The following is an 8,862-nucleotide window of genomic DNA, read 5'->3' as shown; positions in this document are numbered from 1 at the left end:
GGAATATTCCAGCACGGCCAGCCTCACCTCCTCGTTTTTGGCTGCTGTTTTTTAAAGCCTGCTTCCCCCGGGACGAGGCAGCTAATTTAGCCAGAGGTCGGTCTCTCTGGGTCAGGGCTGAGGAAGGATGCAAATGGGACAGCTTTCTATAAAAAGCGGCGCGCCGCTACCTTTCCGTGCAGCCAGGTATCGATTTTTCCTTGCGTATCTCCAGCCGGCGGCTACGGCGTGGCGGGGGCACCTCTGCCGGCCTGGGAGCCCCCCTCCCAGAGAGCCTGCATCTATCGGGCATCTTTCGGGGTCCCAGCCCCCGAAATGGCCCCATCCCCTCCTCTCCTCCCTTGCTGCCAGCTGTGCCCACGCTGCTCCTGCTGCTGCTCCCCGCGCAGGGAGCAGCGAGGAGGAGCCCCTGGGGGCAGGCGCTGTGGCAGCATCTCCGCAGCTCCCCGGGTGCCGCCGCCCCCCGGTTCCAGCCTCCCGCGGAGGAGCAGGGTCCTGCCGGGCCGGGGACACGGAGGGTCTGGCAGAGCCCACCCGGCATCTCCGCTGGGCGTCCCGCCGCCGGTGCCCGGTTGTTCTCCGCGGGAGCCACCAGGAGGAGCCTTCAGACCGCGCCCGGTGCCCCAGGCGCATCCCGCTGCTCCCGGCGCTGCTGGGGATCCCAGTGCTCCCAGTGCGTCCTGCTGCTCCCAGTGCATCCGGGTGCTCCCAGTGTGGTCTGCTGCTCCTTAGAGCATCCCAGTGCTCCCAGAGCTCCAAACGCTCCTGGTGGTCTCAGCGCCTCCTGGTGCTCTCGGGGTTCCTCATGCTCCCGGAGCGTCCCAGTGCTCCCAGTTCACCTCGGCCCTTCACACTGGTCCCTGGTTCTGCCCTCCCAGGGGTGCTGGCAAGGCCACAGCACCCAGCAGCACTCCAGCCCCATTCCCACTCTCACCCCCCAGACCCCACATCCCACTCGGCTGTCCCATGGGAAGCCACCGGGAAGGGCCAGATTCAGACCAGAGCTTTCCCAGAGCCCTCCGGCGGTCCCCAGAGGACCTGGGGGGCTGCTGCCACGGGTTTGATTCCCGAGGTGGCAGGACAGCAGTGGGAGATGGGAGCAGCACCTGCATCCGCACACGCTTCTGGGCAGGGATGCGCATGGTGCTGGAGACGGATGCTGTGCTGCCGGGCAAGGCTCCTGCAGGCACTGGGGTTTGAGGCAGCATGGACTTCTCCCCTGCTGTCGGGGTGAGTCGCTCCCAGCAGCCCTGCACCATCCTCGCCGCTGGGGCTGGGGGCGTCCGATTCCTCCCGCCACCCTCCGTAAATCCCATCCGAATCCTGTGCCGGCGCTGGGGGTGGGAGGATTTGCGTCAGCGGGTGACACTCAGCCGCGGAGGGGGACTCCGTCGGGGGAGGCAGCTGCGGTTGAGTCACACAGGTAGAAGCTCCCCAGGGTGGGAGGGGGCCTGTGGCAGCCCCAGGATATGCAGAGAAGATGAGGGTGGAGGGGAGGGGGAGAGGAGCGTTTTGCTGTGCTCCCCCTGCAGCAGCACTTTGCCAGTTCCTGGCTTTGGAGCTGCTGGGCTGGAGCCATGCATGGGGACCCTGCCAGCACCCCCTGGCTGCTGGGGCTCCCCAGAGCCCAGGAGGGATGAGCCAGACCCCTCTGCTCCCTCTGTACCACCCAGTAGGTTGGGGTGTGTTTCTGCTGGCCGGGAGGGATCATGGGCTCACCCACGCTTGGAACCCCAAAATATTGCAAACAGGACCAGAAACACCCTGTTTAGATACTCCTCAGGGGGGCACTTTAGCCATCCCATCCCAGTCCGACCCCCTATCCCATTGCCTATCCCACCCTATATCCTTTCCTATATCCCACCCCATCCCCTGCCTGCCCGGGGGCTTTCTTCCAAGCAGGTGGAGAAGACTAGCCCCAAAATCCCAAGGGGGCAGAATCCCTTCCATCCCTGGGCCGAAGGGGTTGTTCTGCCTTTCCTCTCCCTTTGCGATCAGGCTGCCTCTAACGAAGGCAAGACGTATCAGAGCCCAATTAAGCACTGGCACTGCCCCAGCACATGCACATCAGTGCCTGAAGTGCCTCCTTGGGATGGCGTCGTGAGCCCATCGGTGGAGAGGAGGAGAGAGAAATTAGAACAGCAAATCCTTGCGCTGCTTCAATCCGTCCGCCAGCTCCTGCCTCTGCTGTATGACGCAGCCCCAAAGTGCACAATCCTGCTGCCTGCACCCCAGCCCCACGCTGCTGCTCCCCCCAGGGATGTCTGGGGACTGGGGAATGCCCGGGGCCCCCCGTACCCTCCCCAGTGCTCAGGAGGACACAGGGGGAGTGGCAGGCACTGCAAACTCATGCTTGGGTGATGAAATGGCCTGATCTCAAAAAGATGCTCGAGGCTCACACATCCAGGCGAAGCTGGCAGCTGCTCGACAGCCAGACGCTGTTTTTAAAGCGCCTTTGGGAATTCAGGCTGCGAGCGTGGGGACGGGAGGGGGACGGTGTCAGGCAGCAGCGGGTGCCGATGGTACACGAGCAGCCCCAGGGCCCGCTGGCGAGCGGCGGTGCGGCTGCTGGCATCTGCAGGAGCTGCTGGGAGCTCTCCGATGGGTCCCGTGTCTGGCGGCGGCTGGTGTGGAGCAGAGCCACTGCCTGGGCAGCCTTCCCCAGCGTCCCCATCCCCAGACGAATGCAAATTATCTCACCCTGTGAAATGCGGTGCTGGAAGCTCTATTCGTGATGTTCAGGGGGAAATCAGGTGCCCGCTGATGCTGTCCCCATTGTGGAGGGGACGGGGTGAAGCCTCTGTCCCTGTGCTAGCTTGGGGAATGGCCAAGGATGGACACCTGTGGCCCAGGGAGGTGGCAGGGAGCGGGACGCCTTGGGGGCAGAGTGGCATGGCCCCATCTGGGTCCTGAAGGTCTGTTGCAGACAGGACATCCCCAGCCAGGGCTGTGGGACCGAGGGACTCTGCCCTGGGTGCCACTGCCAAATCCCCCTGGCAGTCAGTGTCCCCCCAGCCCCTCGTGGGCAGGGGGCTGCCGGTGGGGGCTGCTGGCAGCTAGGATGGACAGCGGCATCTTCATCCACTTGGGCAGGGGCCAATTTCTTAATGCATGCACCGTGGCATCGCTGAAAGGCGCAGAGCCGCTCTGCCCTCCGCTCCCTTATCTCCTTCATCAGTGATTACGTTTAAGGAGGCTATTAGAGGGGTTTGGCACAACCTGTTCTTAATAAACCCGTGTTGCTCGCTGGCTATTAGAAACCTTTCTCCTAAGCACTCGCATTACCGAGTGCACTCCCCACGGGCAGCTGTGCCTCGCTGGGGCGGGATGGCCAGCTCATTTCCCACCTTCTCTCCCCGTGCCCAGGTGCCTCCTTGTCCCTGCTCCTCCTCAACTCAGGGCCAGGGCTCCTGCCTCCCTCCTGGGCAGGTGCTGGGCCTTTTCCTGCCGCACTCACTGGTGGTGGTGAAGGAAACCAAATTTGTTGGGTTTCCAGCCCTGTGCGGGATGGAGCAGCCGGTCCCATGCCCACCCTCACAATGTGGCCACCAGCAGCAGCGGAACCAGCAAGTGTAGTCTCCCCCCCCGTGCCCCCACTGCCCGCCGGCCATCAGCCCATCCCTAATTGCACAGCTACTCGGCAGGACCTGGCTGCCTTCCTACCCACCAGCGAAACCAACAATGTACTGCAGGAACTCCTGATGGGGCTAATAGCATGCCTAATAGAGGTCACTGTTCATTACGGCGCCGCGTACCACAAATTACGCGAGCACCAGGACGCAGAGAGCTTTTCTTCGGTGCGCAGAGAGAGCCTGGGGCCCGGCTCGGCGTCCAGGAGCACTTTGGGCGGGCAGGAAGGGCAGCGGCTGTGCCTGCCCAAGGGCAGCATCTTCTTGCAGCGCTGCTTTTCCCAGCCATCGACCGCCAATGCCTTCCAGCGCTCATGAAAAATACATGTCCCGGGGGCAGCCCTGAAGGGCTCGGGAAGCAGCAGGGTGAGGACAGGGTTCAACAGACTTTGGGCGGGTGCTAAAGGGGAGAGCAGGGGCAGGCGCTGCGGTGAGCTGCTCTCAGGCTGTCCCCAGCCCAGCAGCACTCATTCCCCTGCAGCAGCCGGGGACACCTCCATAGGCCACCTTCTGCTCTGTCCCTGGAGGTGGGAGTGCACGTCACCCTCAAGCCCCTTGCCAGGGCGCCCTGGCGCCAGCTCTCCCGGTCACGTCCTGAAGGCGCAGCGTCCCATCCAGGGGCTCAGGGAGCCGCCGGCACCCAGGCACGACCGCAGTGCCCGGCTCTGCCGTCCGACGGGGCGGCGGGACCTGCTGAGTCAGGCCAGCGGGGCTGGAGTGAGCATTTTCTAATTGATCGCAACCTGACTCCCAAACCACGAAAGCTGTGCTCCAGAGACTGCTGCTTGCTGTGCGGCCGCTGCGTCGCTGCCCTGCCCTGTACCCCCTGCCCCTGGCCTGGTGTGAGACACAGCCACGTCCTTCGTGTCAGGCCAGGAGCTGGAGCAATTACCCATCCCTTTATTTAACGGCAACTCAAACAAGGGAAGGCACCGCCCGGGAGTAGGGCACAACGCAGCCGTCAGCGCCGCTGGAAGGAGGGGGAGAGGTTCGGCTGTAGCCGGCAGCAGGGGAGGATGCCGGCACCAACCAGCTTTTGGCTTGGTGCTGCTGGAAAGACCGAATGTGGGATTCAGGGGGCAGCACCGCCGAAATGCACTGCAAGGATTCCCGGGGCACCGCTGCAGGGTCCCTTTCGCCTTGTGGCTGCTGCTGCGGGGGCAGCGGAGCCTCAGCGCCGTGCCACCTGCCGAGCAGCTGCTGCCAGAGCGGGCAAAGTCTGCGGCGCGACCTTCAGCCCCCACCTGCCGCCTCTCCCGCTGGCCCTGCTGCTTGGCAGCCACCCCGTCGTGCCAGGTCCCTCGCCAGCGCTGCCAGCTGAGCATCACGGTGCCAAGCATCACCCCCACAGCACCGAGCACCATCCCCAAGCAGGGAGTTGCAGCAGCACCAAGGGTGCTCGGGGTGAGGCCAGAGAGGTTGGCCAGGAGCAGGCAGGGATTTAGGTGGCCCCGTGCACAACTGCTGCTCTCTCTTCTCGTCCTCCCTTGCATCATGTTTACATGCTTTGAGCCAAAGGGGCATGAAAATGGGGTACAGCCCCGAGCAGAGGGCACACATGGGGCTGCAGAGTGGCTGGGTGACAGTGAGGCTCCATCATCTTCATGGCAGCGCTTCTCTGCTCAAGACTCAGCAGGGAAGAGGTGCCCAGTCCCGTCCAGGTGGAGGAGAGGAGATGGGGGCTGTGGCGGGGCTGTCCTGGTGCCCCCGGCTCGGCCAGCCCCAGGCTGTGGGAACGGCGCCGTGGCTGCCCCGGCTTGCATCTCTCCAGCCACGCCACTGTCTGCAGCATTTCACATTGATTATAATTCATGGTTCTGGTTGTGTTTCTTTTGTCCTTTTAACAACATTTGCTGCCTGGGAGAGGAGAAGCAAGGAACTCCTCCAACCGGAGCTTGCACCGCACCAGGGCCAGAGGGATGCGGTGCAGCACCACACTGCCCACAGCCCCCAGTGCTTGCAACTGCCCTGGAGCTGCACCCAAATTGGGAAAAACCTTTGTGCCATGGGCTCGTGCTGCAGACAGCACTCTCCGTGCCGGGGTTTCCCAAGCTCACCACCCAGATCCCAGAGGGCTTCAGCCACCCCAAAATCCCCAATGTGCCTTCCTGGGGAGCCACCGCCTGGGCTGAGCTGTGCCCAGGGACTTGCTGTCTCTTTGCACTGGTGTGGCTGGTGTGGCACGGCACGGCACGGCAGCGTGCATCCCAAAGGGCTGGTCTCTCCACTCCAGTCAGGCAAAGCAAACAGGCAGGCTATGCCCACAGCAAACAGCGCCAGCCACGACGGAAATCTCCGAGCCCAGAGCAAACGCGGCGCCCAGCATCTGCGCTGCAGGAGCAGCCCATGACGGATGCTCTCCCGGTAATTAAAATACACGCCAGGGCGTTCGGCCACTGCCAGCCCAATTATTCACATGCCAGCCTCCCCAGGAGAGGCAGCGCTCATCTGCCCCAAAGCTCGTGGCTGCTGCTCATCTCCCCACGCCTTTGGGGCCGTGCGGGTCCCCAGGGTGCAGGCAGAGCCACAGGGGCAGCTCGGCAGCGCTGAGCCCGCTCAGCTGCCCGACTGGTTCTGTCCTGCACTGTTTGCACAGGAAGGCAAACACCGCGCCGTGCCGCCCAGCTCCGCTTCCACCTGGCTGGCGGATGAGGACGGGCAGGGACCCTGTCCCTCTCAGCCACCTCCTGGGGCAGGGGCATGGTGCTCGGGTCCCCTGCCCTGGGGTCCTCCTTCCTTGTCACCCCTGGGGACAACGGCAGAGATTCGAGGTGCCTGAAGGAGAAGGAAGGAGATGGGGGGAACAGGAGAGCCGCCTCGTTGCTGCCGCTTCATTAACATTTTTATTAGCTGTAACAAGTGCCAGGTCACAGCCTGCTCTTGTTAAAGTTGCAAAATAGTTTGCTTTCTAACCCCCTGTAATTACCCCCATTAGGCTCTGAAAATTTCATCATTTTACATGAAATTTCCCCAGGCTTGGCCTCCGCCCAAAGATTAATTTGTATAAAAGGCTGAAACGAGGGAAAAGAAAAGAAAAGGTTCTCCCCTTTCAGTGCAAAGGGAGAATAAGAAATACCCATCTTCTCCCCATCGACAAAATAAAAGAGGAGGCGAGAAGAAAGGCGTATAATGACCCTTTTCCAAACAGCACAAGAGATGAAGCGGCTGGGAACTGAAAACTGCAATTTGGCAGCAAAAGCTGCCTTTGCTGGGGAGCCCTGTGCTGGCACCTCCCGCAGAAATTTGGGTTGGTTTGGCAGAGCCGTGGCCGGCTGTGAGAGGTGGCCCGGGAATGGCGACACTGGTGCAGGACCAGGAGGCCAGAGAGGGGCTGCTGTGTCCCCACACTGCCAGGATCAGGAGCTGGAGCCGCCCCGCTCCCAGAGCTGAGCCCTGACAAGCTGAGCCCTGCCAGCCCAGGGGACGCAGCGGTCCCCGCAGTGCCCAGAGGGGCATGGCCAGCACCATAGCAGAGCCGCAGGGGCATCTCCCTGCCCCATGGCCCCGGGAGAGCACAGCCACAGGGCAGGGGGGACACGCTGGGCTTCACTTGGAGACCATGGGGTTCGGGATGGCAAGGCTCAGGTAGGCCAGGGGTTTGGGGTGGCAGGGGTTTGGGATGGTAGAGCTCTGATTGCCCAGGGGTTGGGGTGACCAGGGGATTGGGATGCCCATGGGGTTGGGGTGGCAGGAGTTTTGGTTGCCCAGCTATTCAGGCTAGCAGACCTCTGAATGTCCAGGGGTTTGGGATGCACAGGGTTTGGGATGCCCAGGGGTTTGAGGGAGCCAGGGTGTGTAGGACATATACCAGGAGAAGGGCTGTAGAAGATGGGGCTGGGACTCATATCTCCAACGCAGTGACACAGAAAGCGACAGGGCCCCTGGCTACGAATCAGGATCCACCTGCACCACCTTGGTTGAGCCAAGCCTTTGGCCAACCTTCTCGCTCCCCCGTGGCTGGATGGGAAAGGGAAAAGCTCCCCGGTGCTGCTCAGCACCCAGCCGGTGCCGCGAGGTGCCGGGCCCTGCCCCGCCGTGAGTCAGCAGCGCCGCACACCCACCCGGCCCCGGTGGAAGTGACGGCGCGCGGCGGCGGCGTGCGGCTGCGTGGGTGCGGGAGGTTACGGCGCTGCCGGGACGTCTGCGTGCGGGGACGGGGATTTCAGCGCTCGCTGAAGAGTGCGTGGGAAGCGAGCGGAGAAAAGCGGAGTGAAAGCAGGGGTTTGTGCCAAGGGCTTAATGAGAAGGTTCCCACCGGGGGGGAGAGGAATAACAAAAAATCAAAATAAAGCTCTGCACTTCCCCGTGACGAGGCTTTGGCAGCCCCTGAGTAGAGGGGGCAGAGGGTCGTGCCGGTTGCTGCCCACTCCACAGCCTGCCCCACGGCCCCAAGGCTCGCACCCAGCTATCCCCTCACCCGGCTGCGTGCACCAAAGCCTGCCTGGCAGGCAGCCCCCGGCCAAGGGGTGCGCATGGGCACCCACCCCGTGCCAGGCCGTCGGGCCAGAGCGGGCTGCAAGGAGCCCATGGTGTGAGCTGGGCGCGTGAGACCTGGTGCCTTGTGGTCCTTGCACACCTCCGCCTGCCCCCTGCTCAGTCCCATCCCCAAACACAGCCCTGCTGGGGCAGGGTCTCCTCCGCAGCCTCTTTTAGGAGGGGGCATCCCCTGCTTCCTTCCCTGCTCAAAACCCAGCCTGCGGGCAGGGCAAGTCGAGGTTAGGTCCCAAGAGGTTCTGAACCACCGCGGCACAGGGGCCTGGCTCTGCCCGGCCCAGGACGGCTCCAGGGAGCACCCACCTGAGCCCCTCCGTCCCACGAGGCCAGCTGGGGCTCTGCCCCTCGGGGCTCCACGACACCCTGGCCGTCCAGGTGAGCATCCCACCGCTCCCACGGTGGGGGCTCCCCCTGCCGCGCAGCCCCCCGGGGGACGGAGGCGGAGGTGCCGCTGTTTGCACAGCCCCAGCGCTCCGCAGAGCCGCGCTCCCGTTTGTTTGCTCTTCTCCTGCATCTCTTTAGCAAATGGTAACGAGGCAATAAAAGCCGGGCAGAAACTGCCTCTGCGTGCTGGGGCGGGGGGGGGTTAGGCAGCGAGCGCACGGCTCGCACCCGTTCCGCGCCTCCACGGCTCCGCTCCGGGTTTTCCTCCGCCCGCCGCTGCCGCCCTGCCCGCAGTGCCCCGGCGGCGGCCGCCGCCCCCCGGCACCGGGAAAACCGGGCCTGGAGCCGTCCGGAA

Source organism: Cygnus olor, chromosome 5, assembly GCF_009769625.2.
Source record: "Cygnus olor isolate bCygOlo1 chromosome 5, bCygOlo1.pri.v2, whole genome shotgun sequence".
Lineage (NCBI taxonomy): Eukaryota > Metazoa > Chordata > Aves > Anseriformes > Anatidae > Cygnus > Cygnus olor.
This window is presented reverse-complemented; position numbering follows the sequence as displayed.